The 13857-nt window shown below is 41.6% G+C and overlaps 1 long non-coding RNA gene across 3 annotated transcripts in view; it reads left to right on the top strand.

The window, feature by feature from the left end:
* The window catches only part of LOC122465580, a 73689-nt gene extending 61376 nt beyond the window's left edge, over positions 1-12313 (top strand). For all 3 annotated transcript variants that reach the window (XR_006290520.1, XR_006290519.1, XR_006290521.1), the window contains exons 3-4: positions 6918-7018; positions 11797-12313. This is a non-coding gene — a long non-coding RNA (uncharacterized LOC122465580). The remainder of the gene's footprint in view (positions 1-6917; positions 7019-11796) is intronic.
* The last annotated feature ends 1544 nt before the right edge of the window (positions 12314-13857 follow it).

Here is a 13857-nt window from a genome sequence, read left to right as displayed (position 1 = left end):
CTTCAGAATATTACATTTTAAATCTTACTGTGTGAAATCTGAAAATGAGACAGTGAATAAACCAGGCTGGATAGTATGGGCACAGTAAACTGTTTCAGGAGCATATAAACACTCAGCTGTGATGTTTAACCTTGAAATGGTTCAGCTGTCTAGTGTGGAGAGGACGTGAGGGTGTTCTCCCTCAAACTTCCCTGGTACTTCTTGGTCTAGACTCACAGGGGTTCTAAATTAACAAAAATCTGAGGCTTGTCTACAGCAGCTCTGCATGGCGCCTGCAAGTTCAGGTGATCTGAGGTCAAGATCCTAGAGCAAGGGTATGTAGACCTCAAACATTTCAAAGGTTCATTTCAGGGAGTTCCAAAGCATCTGGAGCAGGCCCAGGATCTGGCCCTCAGACTCTCACCTTTAGGGACCTAAGAGTGAATGCAGAGCAGGATGTCATAAACTCTTCTTGTCTATCAATCAAAGTGATTCCATATCAGTGATGAACAGCACAATGGACTTCCTGAACTAAGCACAAGACAGAAACGCCAGTTTAAAGAGGCTGAGAATCACTACCCCTGGCAGCTGATTACCTTGATTGCATTTTGTTTGTGTGTATCACAGTCCTGCCAACTCCCATTACTAGGATCTGGCTCTGTTCCTTATGGTCGCACCCAGGACAGTTGCTCTACTTCTTTCCAGAACTGAACGGGATACAGGAAGCCAGCTATTAAGTGTTTAGTGAATTTAAGTCCATCCGTGATTCCCTATATAACTGAAGTGTTACTCAAATGGAACAAACACTTGCCAAGTCTCAGCAGCTCCAGATGCTGGCTCCTACGTGGTCTGATTATTGCTTGTGAAATACCACTGCACTGTACAGTAGTAACAAATGATGTGCCTTAGTGGCTGCTGACTTCTCTTCTGAGTCAGAACCTGAGTCATGGAACATTTGTGACTGAGCTAGTTCTATGGTGCCACCACTCTGCAGCAAAGAGGGCATACGGGATTTGCAGAAAGGCTGGCATGCATCATTATTTAGGCTGCTCACGTACAACTATCATTGCTTGGCACATACAGCTAAGCCTCACTGCCTGAACAGCTTGTAAGTAGGTATACTGCCAGCTGAACACATGGTCACAAATGTAAGCAGCAAGGAGGAGAGAGATCCAGAATGACTAGTGAGGGACAGAGGCCTGTCTAAGAGCACCCCAACTTCTCTGAACTGAGGTTACATACAAAAGGGAGGTGCCATTTTCAACGCAGCCTTCCACTAGAGATAACAAAAATAGTTTGTGTTATCACTTATTATTATTATGAGCCAGATCGAATCACCTTTGTTTACCTGGATCAGTACCTTATTCTGAAAATAGTCCTATTGTTTTCAATGGAAGTACTTAAGTTAATACTCAAAATGAACATGGTTACTCAAAAAGAATCTGGTACTTCAGAATTATTACTATTAAATAAACAAGTATGACGCACCATTACTTTGCATGGGATCCCTGCCACATAATGTAGGTCCATTGTGCCACATAAGACATGGGTTTTGCTAAAGACTGTGGAAATAGCAGAGAAAAGCTGTACATTGAGTTTGGTGTATATTAATGATTCTCTGTTTCTGGAAGCACCCACAATGGGCTAGGTATTGTACAACACAAAAATAGGAATAGGCCTTTCCCCTAAAAGTCATAGTATATAATTTCTTTAATCGAGGATCTCAGAATACACTGCAGATATTAATTAATAGGACTCACTACATCCCTTTGAGATGCATTGGTATTATAGCCAATCTTTTCCGGGCGAGATCCTCACGTGCTGTAAATTAGCACCGTTCTTTTGAAGTCAGTGGAGGTTTGTTGGTTTACACCAGCTGAAGATCTGACTCTCAAACTTTGATGCCTAAAGGTAGGCATCTAAATCAAAATTTAGACAGAAGCCTGATTTTCATAGGTGCTGAGCATCTGCAACTCCCACTGAAATCAGTGGGAGCTGTGGATGCTGATTAAGACTTGACAATTCAAGAGTTAAGCAAAATCTTTATTTGTTTTAGTCTCCCAAACTTATAATGACAAAAGCCTCTGACCTGTGCTTTTCCATGCTGATTGATGATGATGAAAATGTGAATGAGATTTTAGTTATCTTTCAAAAATGAAACAAAAACATACCCACTCTGGTTAAGTAGAATTTTGCAGGTCTGATTGATTTTGCCATGGGCCCCTGTTAATAGATATATATATTTTAAAGGACTTCTTTTAAAACAAAACTGGGTAGTGAGTAGGAATGCTTCCCTGCAGGCTGGCAGAAGGCTGCTGTTGGTATCACACATTTTAGCAGCTGGCGTGTTAATGAGACCATTTTTATTGAAATTAGATAAATACTATTAACATTTGTGGACTCCCAACTGATTTCTGAAGCATTTATTGAACTTCAAAAAGTTCTTCAAGAATCAATTAAAATATTTTTTTAGATTCAATAGACAGAAAACCAAAGAATACTCTGTAGTCACATTTACACTTATCTGAACTGAATCTTACCTTTGTGTAGCTGACTTTAAACAGTTTCCTCTTTTTTAAATTTGTGCTCCAAATAATGATAAAAACGATGTCTTTGAAATAGTTATAACATAGTTTTAAAAACTAATAGTTTGTTGTTGTTGTTCTGCTTTCCCATCCTTAGGACGATGGTTAGTGTGTGTTTAGAGACTAGTATATGGGCTTCTGTTATAGGATCTTTCTCTTGGCCATTTTTCTCAGTAAACTCTTACAAATAAAGTAATGGCAAGCAGATACAAATCAGCTGGTGAAAAGAATAAAGAAGTTTCCAGTCTAGAGTGATAAAAGGAGCTGGTATCAAACTTCATCTCACATTTTGACTCTCCTGCACAGGTTTAGAATGCAATTTTTTTAGTTTTCATTGATAGGTTGTCAAGCAGCCCAAAAGGCTAGTCCATTCTAAAGATATCACTAATGACCTTATCAAGTTGGCAGTAGATCTGGCAATAGACCAAATTCCACCCTGTTGCAAGCCCATGAACTCCATTGACTTCAGTGGAGTTTCATCAAGCTTCACCAGAGCTCAAGCTGGCCTAATGCCTTTTGTTTAGTCTTCTGACACAATCTGTTATCAGTAGGAAGGAGGAAATTATCCAGTGCTTTGATACGATGGAGATGGGCACTCTAGAAATAGCTAAAACAGACGGATTGATAGCAACTTTAAAATATTTAAAAGAAACTGTGTTTTGAAGACTATGTTAATCTAAGCAACACGTTAGACTGCAGTTGTTCAGTGGAGTCATTAGTCCAAATTATGGACTACTAACCTACAAAATTGTATTTGCTTAAAAAGGCAATCATTATCTGCAAATGTGCATAAAGGTTGTAGATTACAACACATTAAAAATGATGGACCCCTTTAGCTGGAAATAAATCTGATTGAATAGCTGAGCTATGGGCCTAGTTCAGCACTTCCAAAGTCACTGATAGTTTTGCTTTAGTAAGAAGTGAATAAGGAGATCTGGGGAGGTTTGGGGTTGGTGGAGGTATATAAAGAAATATCGCAAGACTTTCAGGTATGACATTGCTGGCAAAGAAGCAGCAAAACATTATTTTCCCTCTACCTGAAACTCACACGAAAGTTAGTGGGAGTTCTCGGTACCAAAGAAAAACAGAACCAGGCCTGGTGTGTCTATAATACATGGGAAAGGTATCATCATAATACTTAGTCCTTATATAGCACTTTACATGATCTCAGTGCTATATAAACATTAACTCATTAATCAGTCTTCACAATACCCCTGTGTGTATTTAGATATGATCAGCCCCATATAATAGATCCAGAGACCTAAGACAGAGTGCTTAAGTGATCCACCCATAACCACACAGCAAGTCAACTGGACTTAAAATTCAAGAGTTGCTGGCTCTCAGGTCTCTGTTCAGCTGACTAGACCTCAGTGTATCATAAACAAGCAATTATTTGCAAACTCTGTGCCAACCAAAACTGGGAACAGTTCTGCTTTTTTTATTTGCAGAATCCAAAATTACACCACTGCTTCTGGTTTCATCTCATAGCTAACATGCTAATTGTTGGCCACAGTGCTTGTATCATCTTAACTGCTGCTACCAAAGTAAAAAAAGCCTACAACAAATACAAAAATAAAACAGTAGGTAATTCAAATAAAAGAACACTTACTTCATCTTATAAATATAGCTAAAGGCAACTGATTTTGTCATCCTGCTTGAATCCATTCCCAAACTTTAAAAATAGAACCAAAAGAAGAAAAAAGGAAACCCAAAGATACCCACTGTCACTCCTGTGTTTTTAATAATAAACTTCCATTCCCAAAAATCTCCAAGCAGTCATAAAACCAGCACTTATGTGGTAAGAGTATGATACACAAGCAAGAGCAACCAGATCTCACATTTCGGGGAGGGAATGTGCTTCTCCCACTTAAAATATTTAAAGAAACAAATTCCTTAACAATCTGTAGGGACAGGAGGAAATGGAAGAGGGAGTTCTCCTTAGTAAGTGTGAAAGTTGCTTATCCTCTTTGGGTTCACTAAAGGCAGGGGTTCTCAGCTCTGGTCCACCGCTTGTTCAGGGAAAGCCCCTGGCACGCCGGGCCAGTTTGTTTATCTGCCATGTCCGCAGGTTTGGCCGATCACGGCTCCCATTCACCGGTCCAGGCCAATGGGGGCTGCGGGAAGGGTGGCCAGCACATCCCTCAGCCCATGCCGCTTTCTGCAGTCCCCATTGGCCTGGAGCAGCAAACTGCGGCCAGTGGGAGCCGCGATCGGCCGAACCTGCGGACGCGGCAGGTAAACAAACCGGCCCGGCCCGCCAGGGGCTTTCCCTGAACAAGCAGTGGACCAGCGTTGAGAACCACTGACTGAAGGGAAGGCAGAAAAGAGGAAAAGAACCATTAAAAGGGATAAATAATAAGACAGAAAATATCACAATGCCACTATATAAATCCATGGTGCATTCATGCCTTGAATACAGTGTGCAATTCTGGTCACCCCATCTCAAAAAAGATGTATTAGAATTGGAACCGGTACAGAGAAGAGCAACAAAAATGATTAGGGGAAAGGAACAGCTTCCATAGGAGGAGAGATTAAGAAGACTGGGACTGTTCAGCTGAGAAAAGAGATAACTAAGGGAGGGGGGGATGTGATAGAGGGCTATAAAATAATGAATAGTGTGGAGAAAGTGAAGAGAGAAGTGTCATTTATCTCTTCACATAACACAAGAATTAGGGGTAGGCCAATGAAATTAATAGGCAGAAGGTGTAAAACAAATGTAGGAAGTAATTCGTCACACAACACACAGTCAATCTGTGGAACTCATTGCCAAAGTGTGTTGTGAAGTCCAAAATTATAACTGTGTGCAAAAAAGAATTAGATAAGTTCATGGAGGATAGGTCCATAAATGGCTATTAGCTGAGATGTTCAGGGATGAAACCCCATGCTCTGGATGTCCATAAACCTCTGCCTGCCAGAAGCTGGGACTAAACGACGGGATGGATCACACAATAATTACCCTGTTCTGTTCATTCCCTCTGAAGGACCTGGCGCTGGCCACTGTCGGAAGACAGGATACTGGGCTAGATGGACCATTGGTCCAACCCAGCATGACCATTCTTATGTTCTTATGAGGGTGTACAGAGCCCCTTCCATCCCCAGTCCAACCACACAGGACCCATGTAGAATACAGACAGTGCTTCAGGTAGAGGACCACTGGCTAGTATGTGTGCTACAGCACTCCAAGGCTCCACCCAGTTTGAGTTGAGCCCCACTCTGTCTGGCTGTGTTTGTGTCTGGCCTCAGTTTGCTGGGGGAGCACAGCATGCTCCATCCTGCATAGGCAGACCTCCTCCACAAGCTCCACATACACATGCACCAATGGACACACCTCCCCTCACCCAGTGCTCCAGACTGGAGCAAGGGCAGACTGACCCTAAAAAATTATTATCTGAACCCAGAGAGAGAAACTATTTGATCTGATTTTGGATTTATTACCGGGCAGCACATTGCTGCAGCTACTGCTACTACTAAACGAATAACCACCGATCATAACCAAGACTTTTTGGTAGACCCTAGTGCTACTCCACTCCACTGCTGTAGCCATCAGCAAGAGAAAGAAACTGTCTACTCCTCTCTTCCTTATTATGGATTCTCTCTCTTGCTGTATAACTCGTTCCTTGTTGCAAACTTTATGCATACAAAAATGGGGCCAAATTCTGTCTTCGGGTGCACTGTACAACCCCACTGACTTTAGTGACATTGCAAGGGCATAACCCAGAGCAGATATGGACTACAGAGTGTGCAGGTATGCAAAAATATTTTTGGGAGGTCAGAATTTAGGAAAACTATATTTTCACATCCTTCTGAGATTGAATGAATTGTATATGTCACTTGTTCAAAAAACACAAAATGAGAGGACATAAGGAAATATGATATTTGTTTCATTACATATTGTAACTCCATGTTTGTTATCACTATTTAGCATTATGGCAGAATTTGATTTATATCATTGTTGCTGCTACATGTATATAATTGGATCAAACTTAGTTGTGTGGAAGTTTTTGTCCTGTACTGGTGTAGACCGCATTGATTATTTTTCTCATTTTTGAGGTGCATTACCTGTGCTTCAATATATGACTTTAATAAGATATAATCATTGCACCACAGCGATGCATTGAATTAGCACCTCTGACGAATAGCCCTAGTGCTAAAGGCCTACAAGTCCATAGCAACCACACCCCAGGTGCCTGATTGCAGCACTCTCACTGGGTACTTGGACTCTATACAGGCCCCAAAAGGAAAAGGAAGCTATCTGAGCAACAAACCATTGCCTGTTGGCTGCTCCCTTGACTGCCATGCTTTGCTGCTTTGCCTGACCCTACCTTGCTGCCTTGTCTGACCTTACTTCCCCAGTGCACTGACCCAGTCCGTTGAATTGGATCTTCTGGCTAGTGACCCCTGCGAGAACTTTGACCAGCACCCTGGACTGCCTCTGATGCAGAGTGACCTGCCAGGTACCTGACCACCTGCACACACGTGACAACTGCTCTTGTCTGCCCCCTATCCTGCCTGGGCCACTGGGCACTGCAGGACATGACATGGTTGGAGAGGCCAGAATCCAGTTTCATTCCCATCTATTTACATACTACTTCCCTCTTCTATTTTATTCGTTACACATTGCTAACTTCCACATCCCTCTTCTTCCCCCTCCCCAACCCCCCGGCAGCCTCTGCCTTTATCTGTTTTTGTTTATAAACTTCTACCTTTGCCCTTTTCTACTTTTTAAACTCCCTTTGCCTCACACATTTTGGTAAGAGCTTTGCCTCCTTGCTCAACAGCTGACTTTAGCCCCTAGGAATGCTGGGGATGCCCATGGTGGAATCCTCCAACACAGATTTAATTTCATTTAAAAAAAAAAAAAAGGAATATTTTCTAGTGGCCGTGACCTGCCCACAGGAATCCAGCAGATCAAGACAATCAGAGCCAACAGGAGCTCATTACAATTTGTCTTAAGTAGCAGCCACTGACTGATCCGAGCAGCACTTATCAAAATTGAACTAGCAATGAATGGAACTGCTGACGAGTATAGGATCAATGGTAACTACTGGGAACTGTTTAAAAACCAGCGCTGGCTCTAACACACAGGAGAAGTAGGTGGCTGTTGAATGGCAGCAAAATATTTAATTGCAGTTTTATCATGAATGAGGACATACATCTATTTGACTCTGGCAAAGTGTACTCCAGAACTGGCACAGGTAAAGATTCTGTCCCTGATGATTCCTGCCCTTTGACTGAGTCCTGGGCAAATGCCAGGGGAAGTGGTCTGGGCTGGAACTTGCAAGGAGGGTTTCCAGAACAAATGGCTGGCTGAGGAATCTGAGACACAGGGCCAAATTCTGTCCTGATTTACACCAGCATAGTTCAGTTTGGCTCATCATTTTATAGATGGAATGAAAGGAAGCCTTTCTGGAAAGGATGGGTTTAAAAGACAGCCTGAAGACTTAGATAACCAACCACCATAAATGAGGAGGAGATGCAGAGAAATACCGAGCTGATGAAATAAAAACTGAAAGTCAGAGTCAATCCCACCAAAACCAGACACACTGGAATTAGACAGCAGTCTGTGGCCTTGTGATGACTGTTGTTATTGAACAATGGCATTGGGCTCTGTCTGGCCCAAAGACTGGGCTAGACTTTGACTCAGACTCATGACTGCAGGGAATAAGAACTCCCCCCACCCCTTACAGCGATACTCAGGCTACCAAAACCTATTCACCTGCTTGCTTCTGCCCCAGATCAAATGAACAGGGAATATTTGGAGCATTGGCTCCTGCCCACATCCCTACTTGCTGGCCAGGGACTTGACAAAGCACTGGGTTTGGGGGTAGTAATTTGTAGCTCTCATAGATCAGCAGTAACGTCCAGACCCTCAAAGGTATTTAGGCACCTAACTCCCATTGATTTCAGTGGAAGTTAGGAGCTTAAATACCTCTGTGGATCTGGGCCTAAATAACTAATCCCAACTCCCCCAGAAGCAAGGAGGAAGAAGGGGAGGGATTCTGACTCACAGTTGAGTCTCTGAGTCACAGTGCCTTACAGGGCTACTCTGGAGTTGGTGCAGCATCTGGACATCAGTGGGACTCCTCATGGAGTAAAGCCCCTCTTGGCATAAGCGTGCCAGAAGAGGGCCCTACCAAATTTCCTGACAATGTGCATGCACCATACACCAGCTGAGAGTCTGTCTTGAAGTGGTTCAGTCATCTTCAGGGGAATGATTGTTCACAGTTTTTTTCAGAAGAAATGGACTCTCAGCAGAGAAAAGTCCAAAGCCAGAATCTTTTATCTGAACCAGACTTTCCCCTGAACTGTGAACTGGAGCCTGCATCCTATTCAAACCTGATTTCACAAAAACAAGCCACAACTGATGAGGTGTGGCAAAATCTAAAACTTCCATATCTGAAGTGCTCACAAATATGCCTATAAAACCAGTTACAGTGAAACTTTTCTTAACTGACTACTCAAGGGACCAGTGATCCGCTATTAAAAGTGGAGCAGAATCATATTCAGTATGTCTGAGACATTTAGGGTGATCTCTTAAGTCAGGGGGCTACCTAATAAGATATATAATAATACTTAACTCTTATATAGCACTGTTTGGCCCAGATCCTGAAAAGAATTTAGGTGCCTAACTCCTACTGATTTAAACACAATACATTATTTTTTAGAATATCATTATTTTTAAGTCAATCTCATTATTTTGGGGGCCCCTGACTTGAGTTTTGAACACTTGGCATTGTCAAGTCTGTTTTCTTCAATAAACAGTTTTGGTGCTTGTTTCTCAAAGCCACTTTGCCCAGTTTAAATATTTCTTTAAAAAGGAAATGAGCAGGAATGTTTAAGAAAAATCTTCCAAATTGATTATTGACCATGTAAACCTTTCACAGACCTATGCAACTTCAGAATGGTGCACATGGAATTAGAGAACTGCTGTGACTTAATAGCTGTAATAAATTGCCCAATTGTATTGTGTAGTTAAAGACAGTCATAATATTTTAGATGTCTTGCAGGTTTCCCACTCCTTAGTGAGACATCAATCCATCCCAGACCACTACATCCTGCTCAAGGCATTTTTATTTGTTAATAAATAATTGTTAATTGTTAATAAATAATGAGTCATTGTGCAGTTCTCCCTAAGACTTGTACAGCTGCATTGCTAAGTTTTCCTCTTCCAGGGATTCAACATTTTCTCTGGTCATCTGTCACCAAAGCTACGTGAAATAATCTTGCTAGATCTCCTGCCTGCACAAACACATTTCAGCAATGGAATAGAATGAGTTATTCTATTGTTGTTGTTGTTTTTTTTGCTGGAGTAGACTCCCCAACAATGAAATAATTTGCTTTCATTAATAATAAAATAACACTTTGTACGTAGGGCCTGATCTGGAAATCAATAGAAAGATCCCATTGGCTTGAATGGGCTTTGGCTCAGGCCCATAGAGAGGCTTTCATTCAAAGATCTTAGAGCACTTCAATTATTACAGCTTTACAACACTCAGTTAAATATTGTTATACTCATTCGTAAATGGAGGCACAGAACGGTTAAATGACTTGCCCCGATCACAAAATGGATTCAGTAGCAGACTTGGGAATGGAAGCTAGCATTCCCATCTCCCAGCTACTTTGATAACAACATAACACACAAACTAGACCCCCATTCCCTATCTTAAATATATAGACATGAAATTCAGAAAGAACATAAAATTCATAGGTTAAGTGGAAATGGATCTGGATAGATGGTAGTCTAAAGGACTGATTTCTTTAAAAAATGTTGGCAAATGCTCAAATAGCTTTCACCTTGACACTGAAAACAACATTAAAAAACAGAGTGTGTGAAGGCTAGCAATCAAAATAGTTTATTTAAAGAGCCAGAGACTAGTGGATTCTCTTTCCTTTTAATTTAAAAGCATAATCCGGTATGTGGCATGTCAGGTGTTCACTAGGTATCAGGGAATGGCTCAATGTTTGTGAATTTCTTATTGATACATAGGATGCCTAGATTGACTGTATAAAGATGACCAGTAAAAAAGATACTAGTCTATAAAAAGTCATAAAATAAAATAGAATTCCTGATTTGATTAGTTTTTAAGCAAACTATTTTGCAACATGTACATACAAAAAAATTTCCTGTGTGACCTTGCATACTTCACCACTTTCTGCCTTCATTTTTCCCATTTGTAAAATGGAACTAATAGTCCTTAACTCTGTATGAAGTACTTATGTAAAAGCACTGAATGGATATTATCAATGTCAAGTGCTACATAGGTGCTAAGTATTATTTTTACTGCAGGTGAGAGGGCAGAGTAGTGGCTGAAGCTTCCTCTCTAACATATCAGTGCTGTGCGTGAACTTGCTAACAGAGCTGACTGGAGGACAACAATTCCGTTCCTTGGCAACTTTTGAGGTTTCACAATTTGTTTTTGTTCCACATTGGAATGAACACAAACCCTTACAGAACATTCATTTTCATGGTGTGTGTGAGTCACGCTGTTGCTGGGTGGTTACAGTACTTGCATGGGATGTGCGAGACCCAGGGTCAAGTGTCTGCTCTGTAGGATTTGGAGTGATCTGGGATGGAATAAAACTCAGCTATGAATCAGACAGACCACGGGCTTGAATCTGGCTTTCCCACCTCCTGGGCCTGTACCCTAACCTGCAGCCTATTGAGCATGAGCGAGTCCCTCTCTTGCATTCCTGGAAAAACTTTTATTGAAACAGATACATCTCTGTGAAATGATCCAGCTTTGATGAAATTGCTTTCTTTTGCCTATAGAGCCATTCTTCTGTGACTGAATGCACCCCTGTATTCACACCCTGCACACCCCTGTAATCTTTGTACAAAATATGCCTGGTAAGGTGTCATTTGATAACTGAAAATCAGGCAACTTTTATTTAGGAGCCTAAATACTTAATTTAGGTGCCTAGAATTAGGCACGTAAGTCTGAAATTTTGGCAATAAAGCCTACATGAAAATTTAGGAGAAATGATCTTTATTCTCTGGAAAAGGTTTACTTCTCTGCCTCAGTGGCCAGTTTGTTTTGCATAGCTAACAGAGTGGAATTGTGAAAATAATTGAAGAAGGAGAATGGGCTTGTTGTAATAGATATCCAATGTCAGCGCACAGACAGTTGTTCTCTCTTGATATATATGGCACGATTTATGTGTATGAAGTCCATCTTGATGTGCGAGGAGTATTGTTTGACAAACATGTTAATGCTTCCATTTTCTGTTTCAGTATTCACAGCATTCTGTTGTTTTAAGCTCCTGAGCAATGACGAATGAGGTGTAAGCATCACTGCGCTTCTCCTTCAGAATCACCTGTCTGACTCCTTCTCATTGTAAAATCAACCTACTAATAAAAAATTTGACTAATCTTTGCTTCTAGAGATGTATAAGTCTAAGCTTGGAAACATCTGAATAGATTTAGGAGCCATTTTGGTTTGGAACTAAGAATTCAAACGTGTCCATAGCTTTGAGGTGTGTGAAAGAGAGCAGAGCATGTAGGAAGGAGGTTATCCTGGAGATGGGTCTGCTTCCAAGTTATTCAGAATTAAACTAAATTAGCCATTTCATCAAGTAATTACAATAGCTCAATTGGAACCTCCCTCAGTAACACTTTTGTTAGCATGGGTTTCACATTTTGACCTTCTGTTAATGTAATGTTTAATTAAATGTATGAAAACTAGTTTTATAATTGCTTCTTCCTTTGCATGTTCTCTTGTGATCTCTACTGCAAATGTTGTGTAAATGTGTTAGGATCAAAAATAAAGTTAACTAATTCAAACTTTGTGTTTGCACCTCCTTAACAAGTGGGGATATCATGAATATGGATTACTGTAATAAGAGAAATTCTCAGCATATTGATCAGTATGCTGCTGTCTGCTCTCCCCTCAGCATATCTCCCTGCTGAGAAACCATCTAGAAACTGGGAGGATTTACTGACAGCTTGCTTATGTCCGGGTGTACCAACGCTACTGTAGGCTGACAGTCTGCTCAGAAGGAGCACCCAGTCCTCTTGCCTGTTGACATAATGCTACTGTTCTGTCTCGGAATTTGGAGTGCGATATGTCTCTAGTTTCAGATGTAATCCCCCCTCCCCCCAGCTCTGTGACTTCATCTGTCTGTCCTGTATAGATTATGATAGGATTCCATTGGTCAGTGTGTCCCACAATATTTCAGAAATAACCGTTTATAGAGTCATAGTCATAGAAATGTAGGGCTGGAAGGGACCTCAAGAGGTCATCTAGTCCAGCCCTGAAGCCGAGGCAGGACCAAGTAAACCTTGACCGTCCTTGACAGGTGTTTGTCTAACCTGTTCTTAAATACCTCCAGTGACAAGGATTCCACAACCTCCATTGGAAACCTATTCCAGTGTTTAAGTATCCTTATAATTAGAAAGGTTTCCCTAATATCTAACCAACTCTCCCTTCCTACACATTAACCCTATTACTTCTTGTCTTACTGTGTGCAGACACGGAGAACAATTGATCACTGGCCTTTTTATAGCAGTCCTGAACAAATTTGAAAACTGTTACCAGGTTCCCTCTCTCTCTTTTTTTGTCAAGACTAAACATCCCCAGTTCTTTTAACATTTCCTCCTAGGTCTAAAGCTTTTATCATTTTTGTTGTTCTCTTTGGACTTTTTCCAGTTGGTCCACATCTATCCTAAAGTACGGTGCTCCGAACTGGATTCTGCACTGCAGAGACCTCGCCAGTGCTGAGTGGAGCAGGACAATTACCTCCCGTGTCTTACATCCACCAGTCCTGTTAATGCACCCCAGAACAATATTAGCCTTTTTAGCAACTGCCTCATGTTGTTGATTCATGTTCCGTTTGTCATCCCCTATAATTCCCAGATCCCTTTCCACGCTCCTAGGGGTAGGTTATTAGCTCAGCTGGTAGAGTGCTTGTTTAGCTGTACAAGCAGTAATGGGATGAATGTCTGTATTCTCCAGAAGAAGGTTGTCAGGGTGGCAGGGCCGGGTCTTTGCTCTTTGTTTAGAAGGTTTTGTCAGCCGGGGCTGAGCATCTCCACTGACCCTTTTCTTCACTTGGCCTCCCAAGAAGTGAGCTACGGTGGGGCGGAATGCTGCACAGCCCGGCCCTCATCTGCCTTGCAGCAGCCAGCATAGTGAGTTGAGCAGTAGTGGGATCAATGCTCTGTTGCAGCAGGGAGAGCCAGTCCTTTCATGTTGCTGTGTTCAGCTTTGCTCAAGACGCCGGAACCCTCTCTCTGCCATCCTGGCACAGGGCAGATCAGCCAAAGGTGGGGAATTAGCTCACACAGTAGAGCGCT

This window comes from Chelonia mydas, chromosome 4, assembly GCF_015237465.2.
Source record: "Chelonia mydas isolate rCheMyd1 chromosome 4, rCheMyd1.pri.v2, whole genome shotgun sequence".
NCBI lineage: Eukaryota > Metazoa > Chordata > Testudines > Cheloniidae > Chelonia > Chelonia mydas.
Note: the sequence above shows the minus strand (reverse complement) of the source record. Positions and strands in the feature narration are given on the sequence as shown.